The sequence below is a fragment of the Tauraco erythrolophus genome, chromosome 9 (genome assembly GCF_009769465.1).
Source record: "Tauraco erythrolophus isolate bTauEry1 chromosome 9, bTauEry1.pri, whole genome shotgun sequence".
Classification (NCBI taxonomy): Eukaryota; Metazoa; Chordata; class Aves; order Musophagiformes; family Musophagidae; genus Tauraco; species Tauraco erythrolophus.
The window spans coordinates 11,627,960-11,643,386 of record NC_141473.1 but is presented as its reverse complement, the minus strand read 5'-3'; the positions used below and the strand labels follow the sequence as shown (position 1 = coordinate 11,643,386).

At 41.6% G+C, this 15,427-nt stretch overlaps 1 protein-coding gene across 2 annotated transcripts in view; it reads left to right on the top strand.

Annotated features, from left to right (window-relative positions):
- Nucleotides 1–15,427, top strand: part of RBM20 (RNA binding motif protein 20) — a 102,178-nt gene that overhangs the window by 62,053 nt on the left and 24,698 nt on the right. The gene's annotated exons all lie outside the window — the stretch shown is intronic.

The following is a 15,427-nucleotide window of genomic DNA, read 5'->3' as shown; positions in this document are numbered from 1 at the left end:
ATTGTTTCCCTGTGTGATAATGAACCACTGCACTCGCTGTGGACTACTATACAAAACCCAGTAGGAATGACAGAAAAGTAGGGAAAACATCATTAAAGCAGGTAATTGTCCTGTGCCTGTAGATGGGACCAGCTGACAGTAGTGCAGGAGGCCAGCATTTCTCTGCAGTGAAAGATCTTCGGCCCACGTTGCGTGCATGGGCAACTAGGAATTCACTGGTCCTCTTTAAAATCTAACTATTTTCTCTGCTAAATCTTATTTTCTACGGAGCTAACATACTTGTGTTAAAGTATTTGATTAACACAGTAGTTGAACCAGCTGTAGAGCAAGTGTGGATGGTGGATACATGAGAAAGTCCTGCATGCATCCTTCTGAGCATTCGAAGGTTTGTGCTTGCTTTTCACCTCAGCTTGGTAGAGGTTTTCTTGACTAGAAAGGACCATTAAACAATTGAGTCTGACCTTTGGTGTAACACAGATGTCTCGTCTCGTGATACTTAGAAGGCGCTTTGACTCTCTCAAAACCAGGTTTTACAGCTCATCCAAGCAGCTCTGATGCTAAGGAGCAGGAATTCCTGACCCTGGCAGCAGCACTATGATGCAGTCTGGATAGTTAATATTAGAAGTTAGATTTGATGCTGCCAATCTCTCAAGCCTGACTCTCTACAGGCACTTGAGCAACTGAAAAAAAAAAAGTGAGATGCTGATATGGGCTTGTTTTAATATCTAACAGCAGTTGCACCTATAATCCTAGAAGACTATGATAAGGTTCCTCACTGTTTCTTGATGTCATGTTAAAAAGTATTTATGAACTTTGAATGTTTTTGCTAGTGGTCCTCCAAAAACGTCAATGACCAGACACCCAAAAATTTTGGAATCACCATTCTGCGGAGTGTTTCTGGTCTTTAATTCATTAGTTGAGATATAGACATGTAAGACAGATGTTCAGTTTTCCTATCTCTCATAAAGCAGCTGTAGATGAACTTGTCTGATACCAGTCCCAGTAAGAAAGCTGGTTTGCTGTCCTGGCCAAATCAGGCTATAATGCTGGCTGTGAAAAGAATTGTAGCCACATTTTTTAAAAATAATTTATTTGAATATTGCTATACAGAGCAGGATGAAAGCTCAGGAAAAGTGACTGGCTAAGAGCAGAAAAAATACATATGAAGTGTGAAGACAGCTTCTTTATCTCGTGTTTCCTGAGGGAAGAAAACACTGCTCTGTTTTACTGTGTATGTCATTATAAAAGTTGAGATGGATGTAGGAAACTCCTTTACAATAACTTATTTGATTGTTACAGAAATACAGGAATTCTTACAACAGATCCAACCACAATTCTGTCTGTCTGCCAGTGTCTTCTTTCTTAGGGTATTATAGAAAGCGTGACTATAAATCTCATTTTTGTGGAATATGGAGATAAGCTTCTTCCAACCCCCACCCTGTAGATGAGTGTTTATGCCGGGAGATTTTCAGGCTCATGTTCCATCCAGACATCAGGATGTGTCGTTTATTCAATAATCTTCTCTGAGTGAGGATGGTCTCATATCTGGAGATCTCTGTCCATTTTTTTTTTTTTTAAATTCTGCTGTTTAAATATTCAAATTGATCCGTCACATCCTTCCTTGGCTTGCATTGATGCATCTGACTTTTCAGGATGTTTTCCAAATGACGTACTGATGTTTTTTGTAACGGTAACACTATGATCCAGAAACTCTGGAGATAGGGTCAGAATCTGAAATGTTTTGTACTTGCTGTAATAAAAAGAGATTTTTAATGCTTTAAGAGGTATCAGAGTCCAGAGATTATGCTAGGCAATTTATATGAAAAGATTGACCTCTGAATTAGAAAGTCATGCCTAAACAATCCCCAAGTAGATTGTTAGAGAGCAAAATTTCCTGAAAAGCTGCACCACAGGACTTACAGCTCCTCATCAGATATATTATTGCCTCTGACTCAGTGATTTCTCTCCACGTGTACCAACTGCTCAGTTCAAATTTGTTCTCAGCTGCATTACTTCATTGGGTTTTTTTTGTGATACAAGTGGTCTGAATTATTATTTTTTTTCTTACCCCTACTAGTACTCAAATACTGCCAGTGAGCCTTTCCAGTCTTACCAGCCCCTGGAAGCATCATATTACCTTAGCAGAGGGCACCAGGCGGTTGGGAGACCTTGCAGGTGCCTACAAGGTGGGTATTGAGACTAGCGCATCGTTCCTATCTGAAAACAATGGAAAGGCTCCCAGCTGAACTTTAACCAGTTGAGGGGCTTCACTGTCTCTCTCTTAAGTGGATTGACTTTTAAAAGTAACATTATTTTTGGTCGCTTTTAATTAAGATGGCAAAAGAGACTGGAAGGGTGTGTTATAGCAAATGTTGACTGATTCATTCTGAATGGTAGGTCTTTCCTCAGGGGAAAAAGGACTAGCCACTGGTTGGATTGTGGGTTTTTTTTTCGTTTTTGGTCTTTTTTTTCCCAGCTCAGCAGATAGATGAGGCGAGGACGTGCCACAGGGATGAGATTTGCCAGATTGCCTGGAACACTGTCATTTTGGGGGAAGTTCTTTCACTGGATGTGAAGCAAAACACAAGTATCTGATGACAGATGAAAAAGCAGGTTAAGGAAAACCGTAGAGCCGAGATAGTGAATCTTTTCCCTCTCTGGAGAGATCAGCGAGCGTGCAGCCTGCATGCTAGGTAGCTTTTTCAGAAATCAAATGGGCCGTGTTACTCGCCTCACTTTCCTTCGTCAGTGGCCTGTTCCGACTCGGTGGAAAAAATGCAAGTCTGTCTGCTGACACAGTCCAGTTGGCCAGCCCTGCCCGTGCCACCGATTGGGCCGGCAGCTGCAGGCAGGGAGGAACCTGCAGCGTTCAGTCCCAAGCCATATGCGGGCAGCGGTGAGGATTAGCTCTGCTCCTGGCCAGAAAGGTTCCCAGGCTGAACTTGCCATATGTGTTTCACGTGATTGTCCTGAGGGTGACATGAAATGGAGAGTTCAAATTCAAGTGAAAGTTGGTTTGTGTTTCTTCGTCGTGTTTAATGTAACGCAGATGCAGAGGAGAGCATGAGGGCGTCAATGTCAGGGGGAGATGGGACAGGCTGTAGTAAAGCCCTGTAGGTTTTACTCATTCCTTCTCCTTCCCCAGAATTTTCCGCTGTTTCCTGATGGGAGTTGCATGTGTGAAGGAACACTCTTGGACCACCTGTTAGGCGCCTTTCCCCTTTCAGTCACAGTCTTTGCCGTCTCTTAAAGATAGGGCTTTTTTATTTGGAGAAAAGCCAGAAACTTGAACAGCAGTTTTCTCTTTTGGAGAGGTGGGGAGAGTGCTCTGACATGGTGTGGGGAGAAAGAAAGAAGGCAAGAAAGATAATTAGAAAATATGGATGGAGACCCCCTCCGGGCTCCGCTTTCAGCAAGCGTAAAGTATTGCAGAATCACAGTGTTGGGTTTTTTTGAAGGTAAGAGGTGAGTATTCACACGCCAATTTAGTTTGTGGTTTGCCTTAGTGCAAAGTAATTTTGGAAACAGCATCTTCCATAGAAGGATCATGTCACATATAGAATGCCACTGCAACTGTGAAAGGTTTCCTGACTAATGCTCTTAATTACAAAAAGAAAGTTTTAACAAGCTCTTGCTGTGTCCCAGGAGGTTAGTAGAGTGGCCAGCTAAACAGCTGTAAGGAGAGTGGTCTGATGGGTGTAGTGTACTCCAGGCAAAAATAGGAATATCTGGCTTATTTGGTCTTTGGATATGGGAGAACAGCTCATTATTTCTTGATTGATGTATACATTGAGGTATGTTAGAAGCAGAGACAAGGAGAATAACGTTTTTTGTGTCTATGTTGATTTTTGAGTAATGTGACATGTTGGAAAGATCAATAATTTTGACATCCAGATGTAAAGTATATAATATTTTGGTTTAGGAAGGTGCAAAACTTGGTCTCAAAAAGCTTTGGTTTAACTGGGATGGATCATCAACCAGGGGAGACCTGCTGAGATAACTCATCAAACACTGCGTTAAGGGTGTGCAGGTTTTGCGTTGCCCCTTGCCCTTGCTTTAGAGTCCCAGCAAAGTCTGTGGCGCAGCTCAGCGTTCGTGTGCGTTTGGGCTGGTGGATTCGTGCTGGACAATGAATTCCCTTTCTGTTGACTATTTCTGAAGAGGTGGATAGCTGACTTTGGCAATAACATTAGCCCAAATAGCAACAGTGTCTTTCCTCAAAACCTCAACTGTCCTTGGGAGGCAGCAAGTCTGAACACAGACAAATTGCTCAGGGGTTAGAACACGATGTGTTTGAGTGTGCGTTTTAAGAAATTGTTCAAACTTTACCTGGGTAATGCTTGTTTCCTTCCAGAGAAAGGGCTCGCTCTGTAAAAGTCTCGGTCTTCAATAACGTGCCGTGTTTTTCCACAGTTTGTCTAATTAGGCTGCGATCCTCTCCCCGGTAGGATCCCATGGCGTTACACTGTGCAGAAACAGGATTTTGGTGCTGATACGTGAAGAGACCGAGAACATATGGCATAAACATCAACCGATATTGTTTGCCATCCACACTTGCTGCGTGTAATGCAACAAGACCAGCTCTCAGCGGCCACGTGATCCGCTTTCCAGTCCTCCATTTGGGGTGGGTGGTTTTTTTTCATTCCTAAAGTTGTGACTTTCTGGAAGGAAGCTTTTAAATAGTCGGGGAGCAGAGAGCAGGTAGAATGTTAGCGAGATGTTACCAGGAGACATGTGGGCACCACTGACATCGGCTCCTGGCCACGCTTCCTCCGCACCGGCTCGCTGCTCCCGGCAGCCTTACATGTTGCAAGAAGGTAGGATCGCGTCGTGCCACCCGCGTCCTCCCAGCGTCGTGCCGAAATGCCTGTCTGCCCCATCTCCAGCGAGGAGGGACGCTAATCTGCCAAGCGGGGTATCTTAGCGATCTTTAAAATTAAATTTTCAAGTACAGCCCTTTCTGTAGCGAAGGGAAAGGCAGGCGTGCGCAGCTCTGGCGGTAACAGCTAACTGGGATTTCAAATTAATGACACGATCTGGTTTGCGCAATAGCTTCTCATAGTGCTTAGCTTTTTTGTAATACCAGGGCTTTTATACTTTAAAAGGCATTCCATACCGAGTTGAATCCTATTGATTTGCCATGGTTAAGCACCCGGTAATAAGCCTCATGGTCTGTGAGTAGGCACAAACAAAGAATTATATTAATGTCGTTTACAACCAGTGGGCACAGAATTATTTGCAAAATGTGAAAGAAGTCAAAATACCAAATATTTCAAAGACAGTTGAATTTGGAAATGCTTTCATTAGACGATTCAGAGTTCCTTGGAATAAAAAAAAGAAGAAAGAATCAGAGCAACATTATTCAATATTTCTGTCTTTTTATTTGTTTTTAATAACTGATATTTTATACTTCATGACAGATTTTTATTTTCAGAAGTAAAGCCTGGGAAATAAGTAATTTTAAAGAAAATAATTATGTATTAAAAAAAATCCAAAAACTAGAAGCAGTTACAACTTTCTTAGACATCTTTTCACACAGAAAACTGAATCTGAGTCTCAGAGTGTATTAAGATTAAAAGATACATCAGTAACACAAGAGGTACGAAGCTGGTGAACGGTCTGGAGCACAAGTCTTATGAGGAGCAGCTGACGGAACTGGGGTTCTTTAGCCTGGAGAAAAGGAGGCTGAGGGGAGACCTTATCGCTCTCTACAACTACCTGGAAGGAGGTTGTAGTGAGGTGGATGTCAGTCTCTTCTCCCAAGTAACAAAGGATAGGAGGAGAGGAAATGGCCTCAAGTTGCGCCAGGGGAGGTTTAGATTGGATATTAGGAAAAAATTCTACTAGGAAATTTCTATTAGGAAAAATATCTACTGTGCAGGCCAGCAGAATGCATTACTACCTATTCTTCCGTAGTCATGTAAGCTAATTAGACATATAGAGTACAGCAACTGAGCGGAGAGTGCGTTATAGTAAAAATGGACAAAACCAGCAAGCAAAAATTAAGAGGAAATAATGCACTTATTAACCACACCAGCCGTCTGCATTGATAGTTTTGTCAGCAGGACTGGGCAAATGCCCAGCTGAGTGTCATGGACGGGTTAATATTTTCACACTTTTTCCTTCCTTACAGCTGCCGCATGCAGTGCTCTGAAACCTGATATTTTTCATCAAAAAACGATTCTTACTTTCCGTCTTAGTGTACTAATCAATTTTACCATGGAGAGCTTGGAGCATATTAACTGTTGGTTATTCCTAATTAATGCTGAAGGCAGACAAAAGGGGAGAATAAAATAATGGATGATATTTAATATAAAATGCTTCTCCCAGTTTTGCTTCCTTTGTGGAAAACTCTTTTGGTCCCTGTTCAAGATTTAAGCACTGGCCTGCTTTATGTTTTGTTTCACAAGGTTGATTGAATGGCAGTTTATTATTCAAGACAATAAATTAAACTTCTCAAAGCCAAAGAGTTCCTGCAGTTCTGGCATAGGCTGTTTTCTGCCAGAAGGAACATACTCAGGTCTGATTCATACCAACTGTTGCCCTTTCACGTAAGAAAAATAAATAAAACCTCCTATATATCTTTTAAGATTCACATTAAAATATCTTTAGCATAGAAATTGTGATGCATTAAAGAAAAAAGTGAGCAGTGTTCGTTGCAAAATAGATAATGAAAGCTTCTAGGCCAAAATATACTGCATATTACTTCCACGTAACAGTATGAATATGATGGCCTAGTATTAAAGGCTGATTTCAAAGAGATCATGAAAAGAAAGCAATCTTCTTTGATGTTTTATGTTTAAATTAAATATAACTGAACAGGGATACAGAGCATTGCTTTTGCTGCAGTGAAATCAGGAAAGGCTTTGCAGCATGCTTCAGTTACAGATGAATTAGATCTGGGCTTCATAAGATTCGTATATAATTTATGTATACCAGTAACGCATGTGGGTATGTAAACAATAGGAATTTATAACATTTGTGTGCTTTTAAAATATACATTAAAGGAAAACTGAAAAATTGGCTTAAGTATATAGTTATGTAATATATATCTTAGGAAATCCACAGAGGTTCTGGTTTTCTAATCAGAAATCTGATTTAAAAATAAGTTAAGCTTTCTTTCTTTTTTTTTTTCAAGTTATTACTTTAAATGATTCTATGATTCTATGATTCTGAATTGCCTACTTGTAAATATTAGTGGTAAAGAAAAAGCAAATTATATTGGCCCCTTTAGGTAGGAGCTATTCCAGCATTTCTCCTCATGCACTCTTGTGCTATGGTGGTTGGTAACACAGCATTTAAACAGCATTTAGAGGAGGTGGTGATACTACATTAATTATGAAATGATTGTGATGCTCCTGGGTGACTTTTAGTTGCAAGCTGTTGCTTTTCGGCTGACCGAGGGTACAAACAAAAGAGATCCGTAGCCTGTGCCATTACCGTTATGAACGCTGACTAGTGTTTTCCTAGATACTTAATTTTCTAATATGCTTTTTCATTAAACTCTTCAAATAAATCATTGAGATTAATATTTAAAAATAAAAGGATAAAAAAGATGAGTTTAAGATTATTTTTTTTTTCCCACAAGTGGCAATCCTTTCTTTGAGCATAAATGAAGATACTTAGAAATAAAAATCCTTCTTAGTACTTTACCCTTTCCATAGTTGTATGTCATTTTCTTGTCTACAAACTGGAGACATTACCTTTGTAAAACGGCTTTTATATTGTCTTATATTACTGTGAAATAGAAATGGTTTATTCAAACGAGGAATTATCTGCCTGCCACATTATGCTTCCTACTTTCAATACAGAAATGAAAACGGCTGGGCCTCCAGGCAGTGCGAGATATTGATACACTCAAACTTATTATTTTTGTAGTGTTTAACAAAACCATGGAAAACACATTAGCAGAAGGTGCGGTGAGATATTGCTGCAATATCTTTTCTAGTAAGTACTACATGCCTAGGATTATTTTTCAGTTGGACATTTGTCTACATGCTCCTGTAAAAAGCCTTTGAAGGGTTTCTGACTTTTTTCTTTTTTTTTAAAGGCTGCATTTTCTTATTTCCCTGAAGTTATAATAAGCTTTCCAGATAATTTCTTCCCAGATTTCTTTCATTTTCAAGGGGAGGCTGGGAGCTGTGCTGCGAGCACCAAGCCACGCAGCAGAGCAGCAGACACTATCCCCGAAGCAGGGGTGCGTTTGCTGGAGCCGCTTACCCTGTTCCCGCAGGGGTTACCTAGCTCTGCCAACACCAGTCCCTGTCCTGGCCTCTTCGTTCACCCTGTGGACTTACATTACCGTCCACACCACCTTTCTCCCTGTTCTTCCCCTCCCAAGAGGCTTCCTGTGCCCCTCTGCCTCCGGGTAACCACGGCTGTCAGGGTGATGAGGTTATTGGGGACGCCCGACACCCCTTCTTACAGGAGCCTTGCTGGATGCTGGTTGGCAGGGATAATCTGGCGTGGGGGCTTCGGACCATAAAGGGTATTTGAAGCCAAGATGATAAGAGCTGTTTGCAGGAAGGGTGCCGAGGAGGCAGGCACAGGCAGCATGGCACTGCCAGACTCTGGCGGCATGAGCTGAAATCTCCGTAAAACTGTGACATGATTTCTGTGCTAATTTAGATCTTTGCAACTGATCTGGTGCTATAGCTATTTCTGACAGGTTTTAGCATACATTTAAAATTAGTTTTTTTAAATAAGTTTCTTTAACTTTGGTAAATAAAGAATTATGTTTCCTTAGGAAGCAGTTGCAGATAGATGGTTGCAGTATATCTAAAGGAATTTGTATGGCTGCCTGTTGAAAGGTAAAATGTAGGCCAGCGTTCCTGTGTGCACACTATTCCTTGACATACTGTGGTGCATCATCAAAACCAAACAACGTTTAAATGTCACACAATGAAACAATAACTTTCCCAATTTCTGAAAATCGTTACCTGTAATCGTGGTTTTAGGTGGTGCAATCGTTAGACTACGTCCCTTGCTGGAAAGGAGTTGAACTTTGCCTAATTAAATATTTATGTAGAGATGCGTTGCATGAGGGAAAGCAGAAAGAAGCAACTCCAGAAATAATCTGGAGTTCCGCACAATATAAGAAACATATTTCCGGAGTAAAACGTGTACTGAATTACAGGAGTAGGAAGTGTGATGGCCAGCGCAGACTTTGATGGTAGCTGGTTTTGTTGTTCTTGCGCCGTAAATGCAGATTGTTGTCTATGGCACTGGATTCAGCATTTGAAAGGGGCTAAATAAAAAAGAAGCAAATGTTTCTGTAAAAAAAACCAGAACACATAGTTGATTTTAAACAACATTTCAAATCAACTCTCCCAGAACTATAGAGCAAGAGTTGTTACTAAGGAATCTGTCTCACCAGAGGTGATCCACCCTTTTATTCTGCAAATAACTGCAAATAAGGCAGTTGTGGTTTTTTTTAGCAGAATTAACTGTCAGAGGAAAGCGCGTGGTCGCTCCAGAACGCAAAGCAGAGCTGCGAGGTGGATACAATGTCCTTGAATTACTGGTGTTTGGAGAGAAAATGGAAAGGTGCATCGCGATTCCCTTCTTGGGAACAATTTTAGTCTATTTGATGCTTTCATTGATGACTTGGGTAAAGAAAGCATTCATTAAATCTGCAGCTAGTGCCAAGAAGAGAGGATTTACAAGTGCTCTGGAGGCAGCCGGGGAAGCCAGAGCAATCCTGACAAACTGGATCTGACATAACCTGGATGCAATATTGATGAGGGCAATATGAAATGGTGATATGAGAAATCCACTGGACAGTCAAAAGGAGAAAGGGCAGAGCTAGCCTTTCCTGTGTGGGAAGTCAGACCAGCTGAGCTCCAGAGATCCCTCCCAACCAACATCCCTGGGCAATAGCTCTTCAGGAAAGGGGCTGGGTGTGACAGGGACCGCGAGGTTGTGCTGTTATGAAGAAAAGCAATCATACTGGGCGTTGCGAACAAATGCAACACACAAAATGTGCAGAGAAAGGAGCTGGGATGATTATAGAGAAGATTTGATAACAACTGCAGGAAGATAAGAGAAGCCGTTCTCTGTGTGCGTGGGACGATTGGTTTATGCTGTTAGCAGAGAGCCACCATAGGCTTTAAGAGGAGCTTTATGAGTCTGAGGGGAGTTGAGCGATTAATGTCCCTGGATGGAGGTTGTGAAATCTCCACCAAAGAATGTTCCTAAGAGCAGATTAAATAAATATGTCAAGAGCGGTTGAGTTCAGCTTGATCTCGTCACGGGAGCTGGTCTAACCATCCCCCTAAGATCGCTTCCAATGTTATTTCTGTGATCACAACTGTTATCCAAGATACAGCTGCTGTATTTGCCCCTTTATCTTGTCCCTTTCCCAGTGGTAATTGCCTGACTTCTCTGCATATGAACAAAGGTAGAGAACATTTTGGCTGAGAGTTTCAAATGAGCAAAAAGGACTCTTAGAAGGAGGCAGGCGCTTAACTCCTATTAGCTTTGTAAACCTCCAGTTTAGCAGCTCTGTGATGGCATTTTACATTTTGTCTTCCGGCTAACTATTAGGTTGAGTGATTGTCCAGATAATAGACTTTACCATTGCCAAACATATGCAAAACTTACTTGGCAAAACACATGTATACATTGGCTGATGTTTTTACTCTTTCAGTAGTATAATGGAGGGGTTTAGAAATCGTTATTTGGGATAAGAAGGGTTTTACTTGTAGCTTATAAACATATTAAAGTAGCTTAAGGTTTTTAGTGCTCCCCATCATTAGCTGAATTTACTGTGAAACATGATCTCTTTTTTTTTCAATAATTTCTAACCAGAACTCAGCAAATAAAAAGTTCAGCGGCAGATGATTTCAGAGCTTAAATTATAAGGGTGGAGGGTTTTTCTCCTTTTAGCAGACTTTCCAAGCTTTCCTGACCAAGAAAGTTAATTTCACTAAAACCCAAGGAAAATATTTCTTGTGGAGCTGAAGAGAAAGAAAACAGTCATTTAGTATCGGCCAGGTGCAGTCTAGAGTATAGGAAAAAGTTCCTGTGTCCATTTTTTAACCAGTGCACTAGTCGTTATTGGCATAAGTGCTGGGTTTATTCAACAAGCAAAAGTGAACACAAGCCCTGTATTCTTAATGGGATCAGCAAAACAGCATGGCATAAAATATCATCATAATAATTATTCTCATAATTAATACATGTTGTTGAGATTGCTGAACTTTGTCTTTACTTGTACCAGTGTTTGAAATACAGCATCCAGATCCCTTGAGTTCAAGAGGCCGAATTCTGTCCTCACGTGCAAACATGTAATCTCACTGAAGTACTGTCAATTGGTGCATCTTTATTTGAATACCAGATATACCCTAAATATCTTATCAACTTCATCTATATAACAATTGATTTATTTATTTTTAAGGTTTTTTTATTTGCTCTTGCAGTACAGCGGCAATTGTTTTGGATGAATTTAGAGAATATGCATTTTGAATAAATGATACATTATGAGGAAGGGATGTTCACACTGCTGTGTAATAGCATATAATTGTTTTTGTGCTTGGATAATTAGGAAACGATTCTCTTTGATGTGTTCAAGAGTCCTGAATTAAAAATTTAAAGTTTGCTAGCTGTTAGAAAAATTGATTCAGAAGCAGCTTTAATGGATGAAAAGCCAGCATGCTATTGCAAATATGGTCTCAAATCTAATACTGTCTTAATGCAGAGTAGTCATACATCTAGGATACTTGGGTGTCTTAGTATCCTTAGCCTCTTTAATTCTGAAATCAACACAATAAGACAGATAGGTTGGAAAAAAGCACCCGTTGCGGAGCAAAAAATATTAAATATTTATCTTTCAGATGTAATTATCTGTAAAACCAAATGCATCATGGGGAAGGGAATGTAAAAATCTTAGAAAGTGTGCAAGATTCATGGAAAATGCAAGAAAACCAGTTCTGCACCGCTATGAATTAGGAGGGTTTTTTAAAGTATTCAAATTCTCACCCTATGTAGCCTTTCAAATATTTTTGTGTGTAAATAGTTCCTAAATAAATAGTTGCAGCCAAGATCATAAATTTATTAGTTTAGATTTTTTAATTTATTTCTTAGTTTCCAAAGGTGCTGGGCAGCACTTTAAAATCCTTAATTTTGTCATTTAGAAAGTCAAGCTCCAGATCGTCGATCTGTTCTAATAGACATGTTTTGTGTTCAGCCTTTTCATCACTCTTGTAGACAGGATTACTCAAAGAATCCAGCCATCTAGATACTTTACCTCCAACACTGTGTGTTGCTGGCTGTTCTTGGATGCTGAAAGCATGATAGGGATTACAGGGGTAGCAGATGGGCTGAATTGATTTACAGCAATATAGCCTTGCCAGTGTTTGCAGTCTCATTGTGACTATAGCAATGGTTGATGCGCATCTTCGACTCCTGCCTCTCAGAGCGGCGCGAAAACTTGCCTGTTTTATGGATTTCGTTGTGGAAACTATATGGCAGCGCTCCTGCCTGTCATTTTTTTAGTAAAGAAAGATCGTTCCTGGCTTTTCTAGTTATGCAAAGAGACTGCTGGTGTAGCCCAGCTGTACATCTAAGTTAAATAAATAAACGAAGAGGACAACTAGGACAACTTCTGTTTACTTTTTACATCGCTGACCTTATAATTCGGAATGTTCTGCATGGGATAGAGCTAACTTTGGCTGATGTAGGCTAATTCCCTGGGTGCTCAATGGAGAATGAGAGCTTCATTCAGCTGCTTTGAACCATCTTGCAGCAGAGACTCCTCACGAGCAGGTGGAGGCTGCATTTTGGTAACCTGAGGACGAGCTAGGGTGGGAGGTGTGTGTGTACAAGTAGTGAACAACCCCCATGAAATGCCTTAGCTGAGTGCTGTCTTCACTTCGTGTTTACAGTTTCCAATAGTTTAGTAAATCTGTCGCAGGATTATTTGCAAAATTATGTTATCAAGTACGTAAATATTATGATTGTAGAACAGAAAGAGGGAAAGAAATTTTCAAAGCTATGCACACCAGACCCATGTATTTCTTACGTCCTGTATTTTGTAACAGAATAGAAATCCTCAAATTTGGGTCTCACTCTAGAAGATACTTTATACACAAAGTATTCTTCTCCCAACCTCCCACCTGCGTATCTGCTTTTCCCACTGAGCCATGAACATACCCTTCCTTCTTTGCTTTCTGTTTCTGCTGTGGGAGGATAAAGTCTGCAACCTGAAACACCCTGAAATCTGGAAATTCATAGCAGACAGCTGGATTTTGAGGCTGTGGCCGTTCCCAGACCTACTGATGCATGGAGTGACCCTTCACTCTAATTCTGTCCCTCTAAGAGTGACTTGGAGGCTGCAGCTTCTCCTTACGGCATTAATTTTTCTTCAGGTGAGGTGGCTCCCTGCAGCTCCTCAGTTTTTTCCACTGCTAGCTCAAAGTCCGGGGGTGAAGCTGGTAGGCACAGGGAGCAGAGTGCTGCCCTGCTCCACAGCAGGACCCAAAGCTGTTGGCCTTGGGGGACTGGAGGCAGCCCACCATGCAGCTGTGCAGGGCACTCCTGCCCTTGCCTTCTCCATGCCAAGCTGCAGAGCCCAGAAATTATTGCAGCAAGCACCCCGGGCATGCCCAGCCGTGGGATGCTCTGGCAGGGCACTACTTTTGTGCTGAGGGATTTCTTAGAGACATACAGTTGTGCTCAAAAGTTGGTCAAAATATGAGGAGGCTGAGGGAGCGTCAAGTGAGACGGTTTCACTGGAGAGAGGAAGCCCATGCCCATGTCCAGCAGGTAGCCACCAGAGCTGGGAAGTGGCCGCAGCTGTTGGGATGTGCACGCTGCTGCGTAGGCTTGCAGCACGGTGGAATTAGATTGCTGGGAACAGGAGTCATCTGTGGCTCCTGAGCCTAAAAACGTCGTATGCTGGTTGCTGGCTTTTTATTTTAAGACCACCAGACAGTTCTTATTTGCCTGCTCTAGGAAACTTTTTTAAAGAGTTTTACAGCTTACTTAGTGTACAAAAGGTATAGCCAGCTATGAAATGAAACAATTGGCAGGACTGTGGCAAGTCCCACACAGCACACCATAAGCCAGGATGCTCCAGATGCCAATGGCAAAATAAAGCCCAGGCAAAGGGTCGTGCCACATCCCCCGGCAGTGATGACAGCGTGTGTGCCAGCATGGGATTCTCTGCTCACTGAGTTCCTCGCATGCTGCGGGGCTCCTCAGCACATTTTATGGGTCCTCAGGATCTCACAGGCTGGGGTTTCTGAGAGCTTCTGTGTTATTTTGACCGTACTTGTGCCCTGACTCTTGCCCGTAACCAAATTTCCATCAAACTGCGCTATAGTCAGAGAGTAAGCGATGGAAGCCACATGGGAAAACAAAAGGCACCTCAGCTCTGAAGTGCGCTGATGTCAGCTTGTGCTGGCAGAGAGTCTCGTCATTACATAATGATGTGCTTATCCAAACGGCGTTTTGTATTTTGGGAGACAGATGTGCCTTGCAGTTGCTAGTGGAAGTTAAACGTTAAATATGAAACCCATTCATTTTCTCTTAGTCATACTTTGAATTTAAGCAGATGTTCTCCTAATTTGTGGTTTTCAAATGTAGCATGCTGACAAGACATTTATCATTAACTACAACTTCACCCATGCAGTTTAGCAAATTGGCCAATTATTAACAGTGAGGGTTGCGTGGCAGTTGATGCATAGCTCCTGCTGCTTTGAAAGGCCCAAAATGAAACTCAATACATTTTTACAATATAAATTAATTGAGCTTTGGACCACATCCCTGTTATTCGAGTGCTCTCTGCTGTCATTTTCAGAATGAACTGCCATTTGTAATGTGCTGAGTAGCTGTGCCGTCTGTGAGCAGAGGCTCTAGGTGGTGGAAAAAGTGATGGCTAACATTTTTCTGGTAGGGGCATGAAAATGGCTGATGGTATCCAAGCGTAGGCAGCATGACATACAGAGGGAGCGTGGCTGCGGGACGGTGTACGTACATGTGAACCAGGCTGGCCCTGCCACAGATGATGCAGGAGGCATCCTGGAAGGGTACAGGATAGGCATTAAAAGCAGGGTGGGTGCAGCTGCTTGGAAGCTAGTGCTGCCTAACGTTTTCCATTATAACATTTCGCTTGCTTATAACTTTGCTAGACTTGACCCGTTTTGATTTGTTTTTTGCTATTTTGTGTTTGCAGGGTTTGACGGGGTGGGGGGAAGAACGGTCGGTGATGCTTTGAACTAGTGAGATGTCCCAAAGGTGCTTCCCAAAGCCAGGAACTACCATACGCCTGAAAATGTCATCTCCTGTTTTCCCAGCTCTGGAATTCAAGCAGGAAATTTAGTCATCATTTATTCATCCCATGTATGAGACTTGAAGGAGGACATTCAATGCACCTCTGATTTCTAGAAAGTATAAAGACCTTGATTTTTACCAGCTGGCACTGCAG